This window comes from Dipodomys merriami, unplaced genomic scaffold, assembly GCF_024711535.1.
Source record: "Dipodomys merriami isolate MVZ:Mamm:240054 unplaced genomic scaffold, mDipMer1.0.p SCAF_337, whole genome shotgun sequence".
NCBI lineage: Eukaryota > Metazoa > Chordata > Mammalia > Rodentia > Heteromyidae > Dipodomys > Dipodomys merriami.
This window is the reverse complement of record NW_027204904.1, coordinates 384,100-403,886: the sequence shown is the minus strand read 5'-3', so window position 1 is coordinate 403,886 and position 19,787 is coordinate 384,100. Positions and strand designations below refer to the sequence as shown.

The 19,787-nt window shown below is 36.1% G+C and overlaps 1 non-coding gene across 1 annotated transcript; it reads left to right on the top strand.

Moving 5' to 3' along the window:
• The first annotated feature begins 9,157 nt into the window (after positions 1 to 9,157).
• On the top strand, positions 9,158 to 9,267 carry LOC138803199 (U6 spliceosomal RNA). The gene has a single exon (XR_011364897.1). It is a non-coding gene; the product is annotated as a U6 spliceosomal RNA (small nuclear RNA).
• The last annotated feature ends 10,520 nt before the right edge of the window (positions 9,268 to 19,787 follow it).

The following is a 19,787-nucleotide window of genomic DNA, read 5'->3' as shown; positions in this document are numbered from 1 at the left end:
AAAATATGAAACTATGTATCCTGCTTTGGTACGTGTGTCTTTGTAGGGATGGTGTATGCTAGAAGTATCTTAGATTCATGCTCTTAAACTCTTTCTGTCTAAGAGTCTTGGTCTGCAAATTCATTTGTCCATTTAGGAAGAGGGAAAAGTTGAGATAGAGTCATCTCTGAGAAAAATCTCTAATAATGGAATCGAGAAAAGGAAAGAACAAGATACAGTCTGAAGGGCAAAGTGCACCAAAATATCTTTTTACATTACAACCTGTAATTTAAGAATTCTAAACCTAAGAAGCCCAAGAAAATTGGAGCTTAAAAGCTTCCCTCAGACATTCTTAATATTGTCATCTTTTAGGGAGAATGTGGGGAAAGATATGGAAATATGTGTTAAGGCTGATTTTTGTTTTTGAGGTCTAATTTTAATGTTCACTTGTAAACTAAATCCTCTATATCCCTGTCTCTGTGTAAATACCCATCAGCATTAAATATAAAGTGATTTTGAAAAAATAAAAATGACTCAGAAGAAATTATAAATGCAAAACAATCTTCACAGAAACAAACTGTCAGAAATATTTCATTACTTTAAAAAGGATAAAGTGGATGAAGTTATGATATATTTAGAAGCACAACAATGCACAAAATGTAAAAAGATATTCATATATTTCATTATATAACCCAAAGCAGAAGCAAATGTTCTTTAGATGATTTTTTAAAATACAATCTCTCTGGTACTGGGAAGGTGGCTCAATGGTAGAGTGCCTGCCTTGCATGCATGAGGCCGTGGGTTTGATTCCTCAGCTTCACATAAGCAGAAAAAGATGCAAGTGGTGCTGTGGCTCAAGTGGTAGCACTAGCCTTGAGCTGAAGGCCAGAACCCTGGCCCCAGAGTTCAAGCCTCATGACCAAAAAAAATCCAAATTAAAAAAACAAAAAAACAAAACACAGTCTCCCACTTTTTTGGCCTCAACACTGTAATACCTCTGCTACAGCCTAGGTCTAGGATTTTAAGTGTGGACATTTATCAGTATTCCTGATTCAGATTCTACTTGACCATTTTTAAAATAAATATGTTGTTATTAATTTTCCTCTTTTTAAATTTACATGCACCTATAAAAAATGGTTTGGCTATCCCAGTAACCTTCTCAAAGTACCTCCTAATGACAACTTACAAAAAGTTGTATCCTATTACAACAAGGAAAACAATGCTACAAATAAAGAAAGCTGATAATTAAGTATTAATGATTAATAAAATAAAAAGCAAAACAATTACCAGTGTTTTCAGTATTTAAATTGTACTATATATTAGATTTTATTATTGTCATATTTCTTTACAGTTAACAGTGGCTAAGATTATGATGTTCAACAAGAATTTTATAGGCTATGAGTAGTGGTTAAAGTCACCCACTAAGATTACCATTTGTGGTAAATCTTGTAATTTGTGTATGTTTTATATCTTCATTTGTTCCTCGCTAACATATAAAGTAAGGAAGTGCTATAGTTTTAATAGAAACTGTGTAGATAACAAAGTCAACTCTTTATTCTGGTACTTTACACTGAGACTTTGCAAGGTCTCATTAGTAAAGTTTCTAAACTCTGAAATGTACATACTTAGTGGTATATATCTGCTACCATAAATCTTAACTATTTTATAGAAAAGAATTATGACCTGCCAAACAGACCTAGTTTGGGCATATATAAGCAAATACCCCAAATTAAATACAATTCAAACATTAAAACTTTTAACAAACCTTAACACTTACTGTATTGTTCATTATGACAGGTCCCTTGTATAGAATAATTGAATTCCGCCTCCTACACATCTCTTGAAAAATAAATATCTGGAATTATTTTTTATTTATTTTTTATTGTAACATACTGTACAGAGGGGTTACAATTACATGGGCAAGATATTCAGTACATTTTTTATCAAGAATTGTTTCCCCTTCCTATCCCTCCCCAGGTTCCCCCCCCCCACTAACTCCTCACCCCCCATACACACCAAAGTTGTAAAGTTCGTTTTCGACATGACAACTTGTACTTCTCATTGTTGCAACGGGTACATCTGTATCCTTGTTTAAATGACTTGTCTTTCCCCTTCCCCTCCACAAATTATACCAACATCAAATACAGTGAAAGCAGGGGTTATACTATGGGGGAGGGACATACAAAGCAACTAAGAAATAATCTTATAAATGCATTAGAAACGAATGAATGAAAGGAAAAAAAAACATTTAAATACATATCTTAGGGTTCATTTTCCTAACATCACCTTATCTGACCGTTACTGCTTGACTCATACAAATACTAGATAATGCAAATAAGGGAAACCATGGGACCTATGTTTCTTTGGGCTTGGCTTACTACACAATATAATTTTTTCCAAGTCTTTCCATTTCCTAACAAATGGGGCACTCACATTCTTTCTGATGGAGGGTTAGAATTCCATTGTGTATATATACCACATTTTCTTGATCCATTCATCTACTGAGGGGCATCTGGGTTGGTTCCATATCTTAGCTATAGTAAATAATGTTGCAATAAACATAGTTGTGCTGGTAGCTTTAGTGTGGTCTTGTTTGTAAACATTTGGGTAAATTCCCAAATGTGGGATTGTTGGGTCATAGGGGAGCTCTATGTGGAGTCTTTTGAGGAACCTCCATACTAGTTTCAGAAAGAGGTTGAACAAGTTTACACTCCTACCAACAACGAAGTAATGTTCCCTTCTGTCCCCATCCCTTCCAGCATCTGTTGTTATTTTCCTTGGGTGAGGTCGTATCATAATGTTGTTTTAATTTGCATTTATTTTATGGCTAGGAAGGTTGAGCATTTCTTCATGTGTCTATTAGTCATCCTTCTTTCTTCTTCACAAAAGTTTCTCTTTAACTCTTTAGCCCACATATTTATTGGGCCGTTGTTTCTTTGAGGATTTGTTGTTGGGAGATTTACTTTTTGAGTTCCAGGTATATTGTAGATATGAGAGTCTTGTCCTTTGTATGGCTAGTGAAGATGTTCTCCCAATCCATGGGCTTTCTATTGATCTTGCTAGCTATGTCCTTTGCCATGCAGAAGCTCTGCAACTTCATGCAATCCCATATGTCCAACCTTTCTTTGATTTGTTGTGTTTCTGGGACGCTATTAAGAAAATTTCGGCCTGTGACAAAGAGACCTAGGGTTTCTCCTATTCCATTCTTTAATGTTTTCAGAGTGTCTGCTCTGACTCCGAGGTCTTTGATCCATTACGAGTTGATTTTGGTGCAGGGTGATATGTAAGGATCTAACTTTAGTTTTCTAGAAGTAGTTAACCAATTTTGCCAGCACCATATACTGAAGAGGCTGTCTTTCTTCCATTCTATTTTTTTAGTTACCTTTTCGAAGATTAGATGGCTATAGGTCTGTAGGTTCATTTCTGGGTTTTCAATTCTATTCCATTGGTCCTGAGGTCTGTTCTTGTGCCAGTGACAAACTGTTTTGATTACTATGGCTTTAGAGTAGAGTTTGAAATTTGGTATTGATATTCCTCCAGCAGTGTTCTTTCCGTTGAGGAGCGTTTTTGCTATTCGGGGTCTTTTATTGTTCCATATGAATTTTTGGATTGCCTCTTCTATTCCCTTGGAGAAGGAGGTTTGAATTTTGATATGTATCACATTGAATTTGTAGATAGCCTTGGCAAGTATTGCAATTTTTACGATGTTAATCTTTGCAATCCAGGAACGTGGAAAGTTTTCCCAATTCTAAGTTCTGTTTTGATCTTCTTTTTCAAGTTTTTAAAGATTTCATCATAGAGGTCCTTCACTTCTTTGGTTAAGTTAATTCCTAGGTATTTTATTTTTTGTGGGGCTATTACAAATGGAGTAGTTTCCTAATTTCAGCCACACTTTTATCATTGTTGGAAAACAGAAAAGCCATTGATTTTGGGGGGTTAATTTTATACCCTGCTACTTTGCCAAAGTTTTGAATCAGCTTGAGTATTTTGGGAGTGGAGTCTATGGGATTCTTTAAGTACAAGATCATGTCATCTGCAAAGAGGGAGAATTTTATCTCTTCTTTCCCTATTTGGATCCCCTTTATGTTTGCATCTTGTCTTATTGCTGTAGCTAGGCATTCTAAAACTAGATTGAAGAGAAGTGGAGAGAGTGGACATCCTTGTCTTGTTCCTGAGTTAAGAGGAAATGGCTTTAGTTTTTCACCATTAAGTATAATGCTGACTTTAGGTTTGTCATGTACACCTTTTATTGTATTGAGGAATGTTCCATGGATTCTTAAGTTTTCCAAAACCTTCATAATAAAGGGGTGCTGGATCTTGTTGAATGCTTTTTCTGCATCTATTGAGATAACCATGTGGTTCTTATCCTTGCCCCTGTTGATGTGATGAATAATATTAATTGATTTGCATATATTGAACCAGGTTTGCATCCCTGAAATGAATCTTGTTTGATCATAGTGTATTATGTTTTGGATGAATTGTTGAAGTTGATTGGCCAAAATTTTGTTGAGAAGTTTTGCATCAATGTTCATCAAAGAAATGAGTCTATAGTACTCTTTCTTTGATGAGTACATGCCTGATTTTGGGATGAGGGTGATGATGGCTTCATAGAATGTGTTCGGTAGTGAACTTTTTCTTTCAATTTCATTGAAGAGTTGGAGGTGTATTGGTGTGAGCTCTGCTTTGAAGCCTGTGTAGAATTCCTTTGTAAAACCATCTGGTCCTGGACTTTTCTTAGATGGGAGGTTTCCTATTGCTGTTTCTATTTCAATGCTTGTTATGGGCCTGTTAAGATGGTTTAACTCATCTTCGTTTAGTATTAGCATGTCAATATTTGCTAGGAAAATGTCCATTTCTGCCAAGTTCTCAAACTTATTAGATAAAATTTTGAGACGTATTCCCTTATACTGTTCTGAATCTTGGTTCTTTCTGTGATGATGTTTCCACTCTCATCTCTGAGTTTATTTATTTGGGTGTGTTCTCTTCTTTTTCTCATAAGATTTGCTAAGGGTTTGTCAATGTTGTTAATTTTTTCGAAGAACCAACTCTTTGTTTTCTTGATTCTTTCCATACTTTTTTGTATTCTAATTCATTTAATTCTGAGTTAATTTTAATTATTTCTTTCCGTCTACTGGATTGGGGTTTATCTTGCTGCTCTCTTTCAAGGAGGTTCATATGTGTCGTTAAATTGTTGGTTTCAGATCACTCCAATTTGTTGATGTAGGAACTCAGAGCTACACAGTTGCCTCTGAGTACTGCTTTTGCTGTGTCACAGAGGAGCTGGTAATTTGTGTGCTCATTTTTGTTGAATATCATGAAAATTTGAATTTCTTTCTAGTCTCTTCCATGACCCACTCGTCATTCAATAGTGTGTTGTTCAACCTTTGTGTATTACAGGACTTTCTTTGGTGGCATTCGGTGTTGAGTTCTAATTGTATTCCCTTGTGGTCAGAGAGAAAGCATGATATAACTTCAATATTTCTGAATTAGTACAAGTTTGCTTTGTGACCTAAAATGTGGTGTATTTTGGAAAATTTTCACTGTGCTGCTGAGAAAAACATGTATTCTGATGCTGCTGTGTGAAATATTCAGTAGATGGATGTAACAACTAGTTGATCTGTGCAGTTGTTTAGATCTGCGCTTTCTCTGTTGAGGTTTTGCCGAGTTGACCTATCTATTGGTAAGATTGGTCCATTAAAATCCTCAACAATTAATGTCTTTGGATCTATGTTGGATTTGAGGGAAAGTAGTGTTTATTGGATAAATTTGGGTGCTCCATTGTTTGGTGAATAGATATTTAGAATTGTAATATCCTCCTGAAGGAGGGATCTCTTAAATAGCTTGTAGCGACCTTCTTTATCTCTTCTCACAAATTTTAATTTGAAGTTATTTTATCTGTTATTAGGATTGTAACATCAACTGTTTATTGGGGCCGCTTGCTTGGTAGATTTTGGTCCAGCCTTTAATATTGAAAATGTTTTTGTTTTTACGGGCTAGATGTGACTTCTGAAGGCACTAGACAGAAGGATCTTGTTTTTTAATCCAACTAGACAGTCTATGTCGCTTAAATGGATTCTTAAGTCCGTTAATATTGAGAGATAAGACTGAGAGGTATTTGGGGGTTCCTGCCTTGTTATCCACCTTCTTGGGGGCCCCTAAACCTGGGTTCTTCCTTTGGTTCTTGGATTCTCAGTTTGGGTGCAGTTTCTTGGCCTTTATTATGGTCTTGTTGGTTTTCTATGTGTAGGACATCTTTAAGAATCTTTTGTAAGGCTGGTTTGGTGGAGATGTATTGTTTCAATTTTTCTTTGCTATGGAAGGTTTTTATTTGGCCTTCAGTTGTGAAGGAGAGTTTAGCTGGGTAGAGTATTCTTCCTTGGTAATTGTTTGATATGAGGGCATGGCATACATCGTTACAGGCTCTTATTGCCTTGATTGTCTCTGCTGAGTAATCTGAGGTGATTCTAATTGGTTTCCCTTTATAGCTGATTAATCTTTTCTCCTTCACAGCTTTAAGGATCTTTTCCTTTGTCTGAGTTGATCCTGTGTATTATAATTTGACTGTGGGATGTTCTATTCTGGTCTGGTCTATTTGGAGTTCTAAAAGCTTCTTATATCTGAATAGGCCTATCTTTTTGTATGTTTGGGAAGTTCTCTGCTAGGATCCTGTTAAACAAATTTCCTAGACCATTAACTTCTGTTTCTAGGTGCTCCCCTACACCCATTATCCTCAGATTAGGCCTTCTGATGGTGTCTTCCAAGTGTTGGATAGATCTATCATATTTCTTGGATTTGCCTTGGATCTTCTTCATGGTCTAACCTGCTGTCAAGACTTTCTAATTTAATTTTAATTTCTTCTCCTTCTAATTAGTCAGTTTTGATGGCTTCAAATTCTTTGTTGCAGCTTTGTTTTAGATCTTGAATGAACGTCTTAAATTCCTTAATTGGGTGTCCAGTGTTTATTCTGAAATAACTTATTTGGTTTTTTATGGTTTCCTTGGACTTCCATTCCTTCAGTTGGGTTCCATTCAGCATTCCCTTTGTGGTCTCCCTGACTTCCTTCAGCTCTTTTTTAATGGCTCCCATGAATGCCTTTAGTGATCTTTGTGTATTCTCATCCTGCTCTCTCAATTCCTGTATTACTCTTTGCTTAGCTTCCTGATGTTCATGCCATCCTGTTGTTCACTTTGCGTGTTCTCAGCCTGGTCACGCCTTTCCTTCCTTTCTCTTTGAGTATTCTCTATCTGCTCACGCAAATCCTGTATCATTTTTTTGAGTACCTTCCTCACGCTCATGATATTCCTGTATAAATCTTCGGATTGCCTCTTTTCTCTCCCTATCACACTAATACATAGTCCTTTGTAGGTTTTCAATCTTTTCCTGCATTGACCTTTTGTTTGCCTTCTCTCTTTACCTATCATGCTCATACAGAGTCCTTTGTATGTTTTCAATATTTTCATTTATCATGTTTGCCAGCAGTGCACTTTTCCTTTATCTGTTCTGTCTCCTGATTATCATGAGTGGGAGTGAAGATACCCGGACTTGCCATTTTTCTTGTGTTTTTCCAACTTACTCTGCCCATTTGGGATGAAAATAACAACAGTTTTTTGCTAGAACGCTTTCTTAAGGAAAGGATCACCCAAAGTCTGTATTTGCACAGTCAATATTCTGCAGATACAATCTAGTACAACAGATACATCTATTCAACATTAAACAACTATATATTAATCGGCTGCGAAGAATTTGGTAAACCAGAAATTATTAGGTTTAGGGAGAGATTTGGGTAAACAATAGGAATAGAGTGATGTGGGAAGGTACAGGGAGAGTTAACTGAGTCCTAATCTCAAAGTAGGAAATAAGTTGGATAGGATGAAAGTAGAGAGAGAGAAAAAAAGAAGAAAGAGAAAGGGAAAAAAAGTGACCAAAATGTAGAAAAGTAAAAATTAAAAATATGATGCAGAAAGGAATACAAACTATTCAGAGAAGAACGTGAATATAATGAGAGACGGGGAGGAATATAAAGGAGATGTGAAAAACTTAAAAATAAAAATACTTAAAATATTATATAGGTATAAAGAGGTAGTGGTAATATTAAGGAATTTAAGTCTAAAAGGTTTTGAATTGAGTAATGAATTTGTGGATTAAGTGTGTACACAATGGGGGATAAGGTCTACTAATCGACTACGGGTTTATCTGAGGATGTTCAGAACAACAATTAAGTCACATAAAGAAGAACAAAAGAGAAGAAAAGGTGAAAAGGATAAGAAAAAAGAAGAAAAGATCAGAAGTTCAGTAGAGCTAAACAAAAAACAAAAAGAATTTTTTAAAAGAAAAAGAAAAGAAAGAAATATGCACACACACATATACTCCTAAAATAAAAATTATAAGAGAAAAAAAGTTACTAGAAAAATTTTTTTTCAAAAAATGTAAAAATTAAAAGAAAGTTTCCAAAAACATTTTTTTATAAATGGTACCAAAAAAAAAAAAAAGAAAAAGAAAAACAAAATTTTTGTGAGGGGTAGGAAAAATCATGTATCTCCCTTGTGTCCATAACCAGCCTCAGGTTGGAGTCTCTGGTCTTTTTGTGGTGTTTGATTTTCCTGTGGCTTGGTTGGTTTCTTAAGTCAGTTTGTTTGAACAGGCAGAAAGATGCTCTGCTTTACCCAGGATTTTGTGATCCTCCTCCCAGGTTAGTTCAATGGAAGGGAGATCTGCTTTGAGTATCACAAAAGAGGGAGACGGCTTTTTCCTCAAGTTTGGAGATGCTGTGATGAGGCTAGGTTCTGGGTAGTGTTGAAGCCTTTCAGCAAACAGTAGCTTTTCCCAGGGGCTAGTTTGTGATAAACTCACAGAGCCCAGCCTGGAGTCACTCTCAGGGTTTCTGTTTACTGAATTTCAATTGATTGTCATGGCTGCTAAAGGAGGGGCAGCCTCTGGCTCTGATTACCCAGTGAAGAAAGGCACTCCTGGGGCTAGCGCCTGAGCTGGGTGACTTTTCCCTGGGTGGAGCTCAGTCTGGCAGGTCAGCTTAGATTCTTGTGACCTACTAAATGACTCTAGTTTTCATCCAAGGCTTAAGTTGGAGCTAGCAGCTCCACCGAGCATTGTCAGTATCCAAGATGGAGATCTCCAGTACTGGAGGGTGAGGGATGGCCTTCCCTCCTCTGCTCCCTGAGAAGTATTGAGGAAGCATTATATACACTAAATTTGGAATGATACGGAGAAGATTAACATGGCCCCTGCTTAAGGATGACAGGCAAATTCCTGTCATTCCATTGCCTAATTTGTTAGGAAGTGGAAAGACTTGGGAAATAGATTATGAAGTGTAATAAGCCAAGTCCAAACAAACATAAGTCCCATGGTTTCCCTAATTTTCAATAACTAATATATGTCTGGGATAAGCAGAAAAGGTCAAAAGCTATGTACATATGACCAGAAAAGATTATGTTAAGGTAAATGAACTGAAGTTAGTGACACAAGTGTTTTTTTTTCTTTCTTGCTATTGTTTCTCACATACGTATAACGTTCAGTATGGTTTTTTTTTGTTTCTTTATATGTTCGGACCCCATGTTAAATCACTTATTTTCACTGTATTTGAAGTTGGTGCACCTACATCTTGTATATAGTCTCTTCAAATTTTTGGATGGGAAGGAGAAAAAGAAAATGCTTAAATAGGAATACAGGTTCACCCATTGTAACAATGAGATGCACAAGACACTAGGTTGTAAAATGAACTTTACAATTGAGGCGGGGTAAGGGAGGAGGTGAGTGGACTTGTGGAGGTGGAAGGGAAGGGATAGTAGGGGAATAATAAAGGAGGAGTTAACAATGCTTGTTAGGAAATGTAGTCATTGCCTTGCTTATGTAAGTGTGACCCTTCTGTACAGTAATTTTGCAATTGAAAGACCCCAGACTCACTGGGATACTTTCTCAACGGGAGGGCACCCCAGAAACCAAGACTCCAAACCAGCAGATGCCACAAGCAAGAGGAGTTTATTTGGCATTTGTGCAAACGGACTCTCTGCCCCAGGCAATCAGAGCGCCCTGAGCAGCAGTTACAGGCATTTTTAAAGGCAAAAACCACAAATTAGCATAAAACACTCTTTGTAAAACAATTGTCTCATGGTTGGTCTAAGGGGGAGTTTACATGGTTACAGGCCTATGATTGGTTGACATTTGGCTTAGCTTGTGGTCTTGCCAGGTGGTCATTGTCAAGGTCCATCCCGGGGTTTGTTGAACTGAACTGGAACTGAAAAACATAAACTAAAACTGAAAAACATGTACTATCTGTAACCTTTGACCTTGTCCTGGGGTGGGCTGCCATCCGGACATCTGGGACGGCCGATATCCGGATATCTGGGCCTCGAGACTCTGCCCAGTTTTATTTCCCAGTGAAGGGGGTCTGAATGCAAGCATATTTACAGAAGCAAAATCAGCAGTTAGCAAGTTAGTAATGGTAATGGTAAAGTGAGGTTTTTAATTTTTAATCTTTCAGCAATGAAAACATATAAAAATGTTCTGAGATGGAAGAGTTTATTTCCTTTATTTTACTCATAATATCGTTAAGAAATTAATGCAAAACACTAATATGAAGGTATTTTGAATAAATGTGTGTGTGCCCACGCACTTGCATGTGTGTTGGCATGCTCAGAGTTTGAAATCAGGGCTTCAAAGTCTTTCTAGGCCTTTTTGCTCTATTGGTGAGCTACTAAATGAGCTACATCTCCATTCCTGGCCCTTTGATAGTTCATTAAAAGTTTTGAAAAATAATCTCATGAATTTATTTTGCCCTGATAGGCTTCCAACTATTATCCACAAATCTCAGGCTCCTGAGTAGATATCCCCAGTAGTTAGGATTACAGGCATGATAAACCAGCAAAAGGCTTTAAGAATAACGTATAAAGTAGAAGAAAATTTACTTCACAGGGGCCTGTTTTATCATCTCCTACTTTTAAAACATTTTGGATTGATTATATGTGAATTTATTTCGTTTTAGAATTCTTAAAAGACAGTAAGTTTTAATATTTAAAAGTTTTAGTACTTTTTAAAAAGGATACCGGAACTGTGGGACAGAAGAAATATGCCTCTCTTTGTACCTCAATTTATAAGTTCTGTGCATGATAACCCAATGTGACCAAGACATTGTATGCTATTATTTCTTGGACAATATGAATATTGAATTGAGGGTGTCATAGAATGAAGAGATTTTATCTACCTTTTGTGTATTGCTGAAAGACTTTTGGAAACTTTGACTCATTTTCTTCCTCACTCTGTGTGTCTTTGGGCCATACACTTACTGCCTTTAATTACAATTTTTCCCAACACTAAAATGGTAATAACATTAGCATTATAGCAAATGTTATCTGAAAAATTAAAGGAAATAACACTTGTGAAATACTTAATATAAACTTCTATGGATGAGCTTTGAGTTTAGCCAGCAGTCTTTTTAAAATACTAAATAAAATGTGATAAGTAGTACAGAAAACATTACATGTAGTGAGCAACCAGAACTAATATCTATTGACCATGCTCTGCTTCCAAGCAAGCCAGTGGGATAATTTCTCATGCTGTAAATCAAACTGGTTATCTTATGTCTTGTTAGAGTAAAAATACCAGAGACAGAACGATGAAGTTATGTTGTAGACTGAGATGAAATCGATATGAAAATGTGTAAAACTGATAAAACATAAAAGTATCTGAGCAGTATATTGTGTTTTACAACAATTAAGTTACATCGCAAAGATAAAGAAGACCTAGAAGAATGAATTCTTTTTTTGTTGTCCTATCATAGGTTCTTAGATGGATGAGCTCTTTCCTCATTCTTATACAGGCATCATCTGATGAGAGGAACTGTATTTTTTGTTTGCTTCCTTCCATTTATTCTTCAGTTTGAAATTTGAACCATTGGGACTGAAAGAAACCAAGGGAAATTAGATAAACAGGCTGTGGAAAAAACAATCAAAGTAAACTGAATGAACTACAGCCTTGTAAAAGGTCTAAATAAATTGAGATATATAGTCACAAGTGTAAACAGAAAATGATTTAAGCAATACCATCTTATTGAAAATTGAAAAATGTTAGGAGTTGCTACATTTTTTTCTTTTCTACCTTTAATTAATTATTGATCTGGTTTAAAGAGCTTAAAGATGAGATTAACAAGAAACTGGATTAAAAATGGACAAAAGGCTGAATAGACAAGTTCTCCATACAGCCCTGAAAATCGCCTGTGGGTTTACAAAGTTGTGTTTAATACAACTGCTATGCTGGCTTAATGCTTTCTGAGTAGAAGTCATTCGATAAATATAATTCAAAATTACTATGATACTACTTCATAACTATTATAACTCATAAAAAATCAATGGAACCAGTTGTGGTGGTAAAGGCTTGTAATTCCAAGCATTTAGGAGGTTGGATTTAAGTCTAACGCCAGTTTGTATTACTGCAAATAGTATAAACCTGCCCTTTATTACCTTTGAACAAAAGGTAATAATGTTGGTGAGTGGGGAGAAAAGGAAATTTTCTACACTCTTGGTTAGTATTCTCACTGTAGAAAGTAGTATGCAGGTTTCTAAAGAAATTCAAAGTTGAAATATCATCTGACCCACCAATCATGTGATTATTTCTCACTGGGTAATTCGTAAATATATCTATAGTTAATTCTTATTCAAAACAGCCAAGATATAAGTCAAAGTTCAGTGTTCAACTACATACTAATAAAGCAAATGTGGTACATGCACAAATATCTTTATGTTTCATCCTTAAAATAGCAAGAGACTTTTCCCATTAGCCACAACTTACAATGACCTGAAAGTTGTATTCTAAATGAAGAAAAATGTTGTGTTCTGATCTTTGTAAACACACACATACACACACACACACACACACACACACACACATACACACACACACACACTCACACACACACTCACACACCCCTCAAACATTAAGACGGAATTTTTTTTAAATTAAAGCAAAGTGTAATTTCTGGAACATTTAGTTCACAATGTAGAAGATAGTGGATATACAGTATGACCAGGTATAGAGTTGTAATGTACAACATGAGGATACAGGGGACAACACTGACCTTACATCAGAATGAAGCTAAGTAAGTAGGAGTTGTTCTTCCTAGGGGAGCATTATTGTGTACATCAAGTATAATCTTAGTAGATGAGCAAAATAACTCAATACCTATGTACATATGACCATATAAGATGATTCTAAATGAAATGAACTCCAAGACATGTTCTTTGTTGTTGTTGTTCTTAATGTATTACATGATTTATGTTTTCCCCACCTATGGGTTATCCGCTATAGTCACTGTATTTGATTTTGATACATTGGGTATTGTAAATATGTTGATCTAAACTGGGGAAGGGAAAGGGAAAAAACAAAATGGTGAGACAAAGGACAAAATGGGAACCTCTGCAACAGTGATACTCACAAGACAATATTTTGGAAATAATCTTGGGAGGTGCATTGGGAGCGAAGAGGGAGAAAAAAGGGGGAAGGACAAACAAGTTAGAAAAGCAATAAATGCATTACCTTACTTATGTAACTATACCCCCTGTGTACACTACCTTGAAAATAAAATTTAAATAAAAAAATATATGGGAGTAGCAATATAGTCGATGGGACTAGGGGAAATTCTGTACTACAAAAAGAAGAGTAGAACAACTGTGGAGAGCAGCAATTTAACTTTAACATAGGAAGTATTAAACTAGCATACAGATTTTCAGCCTTATGTCAGTCACTAGAAAGGGAAAACAAAATGCATAATCAACAAAACAATAGAGATAAAATAGAAAATTAAACAATTGAGGTGAAGAGATGACTTGGACCAAGAATAACAAATGACACAGTTAGGAAACAATAACAAGATAGTAAGTTTAATAAATATTAAATTAATTCTATTAAATGTAGTTTACATCACAATTTGTTAGAACGATAATTTACATCACAGTTTATTAGTATATACTTTTAATAATATATTAGTTATTATTGATTACTTCAAATTGAACGTTTAATATATAATTTTAATTTCTGCCAGGTATAGAAAAGAAAAAAATGAAACTTATTTTAATAATATATTTCATGAATTGTGAAATTAGAAGCATTATAATTTAAACAAATAATATATCATTATTGTTTCATTTCTGCGAATTAATGTAATAATTCAACGTATATTGTACACAGCACTCATTTTAATATGAAATAATAAATTATTGCACATGTCTCAGTATTAGGTGGAAGAGTTCAGCATTTTAGTGAAATTCACACCACACAATACAGGAGGGATTACTCCTCTCATCTTGATAAAATTTTGGAAATTTGAATTCTACATGCATGTTAAATTCCTGCTAGGTGACATCTAAAAATTATATACAATCATATACACGAGGACTATTTCAGATTATACTTAAACATCATATTCATTAATTAAATTTTTATTATTTTGTACCAAATAAATATGTACAGAGAGACAATTTCTGAGTAGATGATGATGTATCTGTGCCAGATTATTCATATTGAGGCTTATTTTATATTTCTGACATTGTTTCTACAGTTGGTTTTAATTTTCCGTAAGGGATTAAGTGTATTATATTGGATATATGAAAGTAAACTGAATGTTTATTTCATTAACCCCTTGCCTCTTTTCTAATCCCAATATAATTTATCTATGTGTTTGAAGTAATGAAAATAACAACAGATATAAGCAAGATAAATCAGTCTTTAGTCGACAAGTATTTTCACATTTATTTTGATAGTTGGTCCTCTTTTACACTACAGAATATTATCCTTGGGAAAATGTGCTCCAGGCTGGCCACAACTGCAGAATATTATGGTTTGATCTATAATAAGAGAAGGAAGGAAGGGGACCTTCCTTCCAAAATTCTGCTCCCTGGGATGTGAGCTGCTTTATGGTCCTGAATAGGAAATGAACATTTTTCACAGTCAATCTTGAAAAGCCATCTTGATAGACCATTTCTGTAAGTGGTTACAGAGGATTATTGATTCCTTTGCAAGGATGCCAGATTGCCTCATTTTGGGAAAATTTAAACAGGAATTTAGTCAGCTGTTTTTTGAATCTTTAGGAGAAAAACCCATTGACCCTAGGTCAGGGGACCACTGGGATCCAGAGAAGCTACTACCTTAAATAGTAATCCTACACCTCTAAAAAAAAAATACTACACCAAACAAATAAACAAAAACTCCAGTAAGCACAGCCAGTCGGGGCTGCTATCACAGCCTACACGAAGTCAGGGAAAAACAGAAACTGAAAGTCATTTAGCTGATGAATATATTTTTAATGAGGCAGACTCAAATGAATCTCCAGAGAGAATGTCAGAAAGACTGAACAAAGAAACTAAAATTGGTTACACAAAGATTAAAAAGTAGAATTCCTTGTAGAACAAATAAATCATAAAAAGCCTGTGCATGTAAGAACAAGACAGCAGACCAAATTCCAGAAATCCACATTTTCTTAGAGGTCAGCCTAATAAATTATCAATGGAAATCTTTGAATTCTTAAATATTTGACCACATGTGGATGGAGGCTGAAGAGTGAAAATGTCATCACTCACATTAGGAAGTAATCAAGCAAAGATTTGTAATAAAAAGAGAAAATAATTATTACAAAAGTGGGTCAAATTTGTTTTGATGTAACAGTTCTTGATTTAGGTACGAGCAATTTCCATACAATTGATTCAGTCCCACAGCTGAGTGGATACTGACTGTTGTATTCTTACATGAACTAAAAGAGAAAATTTACAAATGTCTGATGAAATGAGTTGAAGGTGAAGTGTTCTATTAGTGATATCTGAGGTTTAGACACAAGTGAAGAGGTGGATTTTCTTTTCTAAAAATCCCCATTTTTAGCCTGGTGCCACTGGCTCACAGCAGTAATCCTAGCTACTCAGGAAGCTGAGATCTGAGGACTGCAGTTCAACAACAGCCTGGGAAGGAAAGTCCCTGAGACTCTTATATCCATTTACCCACCAGAAAAACAGAAGTCACACTGTGGCTCAAAAGATAGAGCACTCACCTTGAGTTGAAGAGCTCAGAGACAGTGCCCAAGCGCAGACTTCAAGCCCCTGGAACAACAATAAAAAAATTAATATAACCAGTTCCTCTTCTTGATCTTCTCTATGAAGGATACATTTGATTAACTTCTATCCTGCTGATTTGGTGGAGGTATATTTTTTCAAGTTTTCATTGTCATGAAATATGTTTAAATATTCTTTAAATGTAAAGGACAGATTGACTTGGGACCATATTCATGGTTGGTAGTTGTTTACCCTTACTGTTTGTAATATATCATGCCAGGCTCTCCTTTTTACCATATCAGCTAAGAAATCTGTATTTATTCTGACTGTATATCCTTTATAAATAATCAATCTTTTCTCTATGGCAGCTTTCATAATGCTTTCCTTGATCTTTAATGATCCTCTAATGGATTATGATGTGGTGGTGGATTGTTTAGTTATAGAATTCTGTTTGGTTTCTAAAGGCTTCTCTTCTCTGAATGAGCCTATCTCTTTGGATGTTTGGCATGATCTCTGGTAGAATTCTGTAATATGTTTCCCATTCATTTGTTTCCTGCTCTTCTCCTTCTTGATACCTATCTCCCCGAAATTTGATCTTCTAACTGAGCTCTTATTCTTGGTTGTTTCTGTGGTGATGTTTCCATTCTCATCTCTGAGTTTATTTATTTGGTTGTGTTCTCTTTTTTTTCTGATAAGATTTGCTAAGGGTCTGTCAATTTTATCAATTTTTTCGAAGAACCAACTCTTTGTTTTGTTGATTTTTTCTATAGATTTTTTGGATTCTAATTCATTTAATTCTGATTTAATTTTAATTATTTCTTTCTGTCTACTGGATTGGGGTTTATCTTGCTGCTCTCTTTGAAGGAGGTTCAGATGTCTCATTAAATTGTTGGTTTCAGATCTCTCCAATTTGTTGATGTGTGAACTCAGAGCTACAAAGTTGCCTCTGAGTACTGACTTTGTTGTGCCCCAGAGGAGCTGGTAATTTGTGTGTTCATTTTTGTTGAATAGCATGAACATCTGAATTTCCTTTCTAATCTCTTCCATGAACCACTAGTGATTCAGCAGTGTGTTGTTCAACATCCTTGTGTTACCGGATTTTCTTTGGTGGCTTTTGGTGTGAGTTCTAATTTTATTCCCTTTTGGTCAGAGATAATGCAAGGTATAACTTCATTGTTTCTGAATTTGGACAAGTTTGCTTTGTAACCTAAAATGTGGTCTACTTTAGAAAATGTTCCATGTGCTGCTCAAAAAACGTGTATTCTGAAGCTGCTGGGTTAAATATTCAGTAGATGTCTATTAAAACTGGTTGATTGAGGTAGCTGTTTAGATCTGCTCTTTGTCTTATGAGTTTTTGCCGAGTTGATCTATTTAGTGGGGAGAGTAGTGTAATAAAATCCCCTACAATTAATGTCTTTGGATCTATGTGGGATTTGAGGGAAAGTAGTGTTTCTTGGATGAATTTGAGTGCTCTGTTGTTTGGTGAATAGGTATTTAGAATTATAATATCCGCCTGAAGTAGAGATCCCTTAATTAGTATGTAGCGACCTTCTTTATCTCTTCTCACAAATTTTAATTTGAAGTCTATTTTATCTGATATTAGGATTGCAATTCCTGCCTGTTTATTGGGGCCATTTGCTTGGTAGATTTTGCTCCAGCCTTTAACATTGAAAATGTGTTTGATTTTACGGGCAAGATGTGACTCCTGAAGGCACCTGAGAGAAGGATCTTGTTTTTAATCCAACTAGACAGTCTATGTCGCTTAATTGGAGAGTTAAGTACGTTAATATTGAGAGATAGGACTGAGAGGTATTTGGGAGGTCCTGCCATATTATCCACCTTCTTGGGTGCTGCTAAAACTGGGTTCTTCCTATGGTTCTTGGATTCTCAGTTTGGGTGCAGTTTCTTGGCCTTTATTATGGTCTTGTTGGTTTTCTATGTGTAGGACATCATTAAGAATCTTTTGTAAGGCTAGTTTGGTGGAGATGTACTGTTTCAATTTTCCTTTCCTATGGAAGGTTTTTATTTGGCCTTCAGTTATGAAGGAGAGTTAAGCTGGGTACAGTATTCTTGGGTGATTGTTGTTTGATTTTAGAGCATGGCATACAGGTTGGAGTCTCTGGTCTGTTTGTGGTGTTTGATTTTTCTGTGGCTTGGTTGGTTTCTTAAGTCAGTTTATTTGAACAGGCAGAAAAATGCTCTGCTTTACCCAGGATTTTGCGATCCTCCTCCAAGTTTAGTTCAATGGGAGGGAGATCTGTTCTGAGTATCACAAAAGAGGGAGATGGTTTTTTCCTCAAGTTTGGAGATGCTGTGATGAGGCTAGGTTCTGGGTAGTGTTGAGGCCTTTCCGCAAACAGTAGCTTTTCCCTGTGGCTAGTTTGTGAGGAACTCACAGAGCCCAGCCTGGAGCCATTCTCAGGGTTTATGTTTACTGAATTTCAATTGATTGTCAGGGCTGCAAAAGGGAGGGGCAGCCTCTGGCTCTGATTACCCAGTGAAGAAAGCCACTCCTGAGGCTGGAACCTGAGCTGGGTGACATTTCCCTGGGTGGAGCTGAGTCTGGTAGGTCTCTTTAGGTTCTTGTGACCTGCTAAATGACTCTAGCTTTCTTACAAGGTTTGAGTTGGAGCTAGCAGCTCCTCCGAGCTTTGTAGGTATCCAAGATGGAGATCTCTGGAACTGGGGGGTGGGGAGGAGTGGCCTTCCCTCCTCTGCTCCCTGAGAAGGAGTGAGGAGGACATCAGGCTTCTACTCATGTCGAGTCTTTGTTCCTGGGTTGTCTCTGGTCTGTGAACTGCATGATGAAATGTCCGCTCCTTGTGGGTTCCTGCTGGTGTTGAGGAGAATCTGCTTGTCCACTGTGTCTGGCTCCTTCGACCTGGACTCTCTGTTTTGCAGGTATGGCGACTGTGGCCACCGCCGCAGCAGCAGTGGCTGCTGGCAACATCTCAGAGCTGTCTCCTTGCCTGGATTTTACCTCTTTGGCTTAACTCTCTGTCCTGTGATGGCACACTTGGTGTGATTCTCTGGCCTAGGACTATTCACTGGAACTCTAAAACTGCTTTTTATGCGAGAGCTTGTTTAGCCTCCATCTTCTCCTCTGCCATCTTCCCAGAACTCCTCTTATATGATTCTTATATGACTTCTTGGAGATCCATAAATAAAACTACTCAGAACAGGAAAAGATTAGGAAAGAGTTCATAAAGAATACTATTATGTTGGTCTTAATGGCAAAGTGTAAAGAATATGTAACAAAACTGTTGGGAGACTCATTTGCTCTATTTGCTATTCTCTCCTGCTTCTTTGTAGAAAGCTTCTCACTATGAAGAAACAATTGGTCTGGACCTTTCCAGGCTTGTCTCAGTGACAGAAGTGATGGGATTTGAGATATGTGATCCCATTGCTGGCTTTTAGGAAGTTCACAATATAGCAATATCAATACACATAAAGCAACTTTTGTGAGTGATGCATATTCACTTCCTCAATTGCCAAAATTAAATTCATATGTCAAAACATCAAATTACTTACATTATTATATATTCAGTTCAACTGACATCACTAGCACCTCCATAAATCAAATGCAAACTAAAAGATCTACTTCAAAAACCAACATCTAAGGCAGCGTTGGAAATACAAGAAGATAGACAATAAATCTAAAGGAGTGAGATCTTTAACACTGACAATGAGCAGTAATAGCTGAATTTTTAACAAGGCTTGAAAAGTTCAGGTGTCCACTAACTATGTGATTAGAGTTGCAGAGTT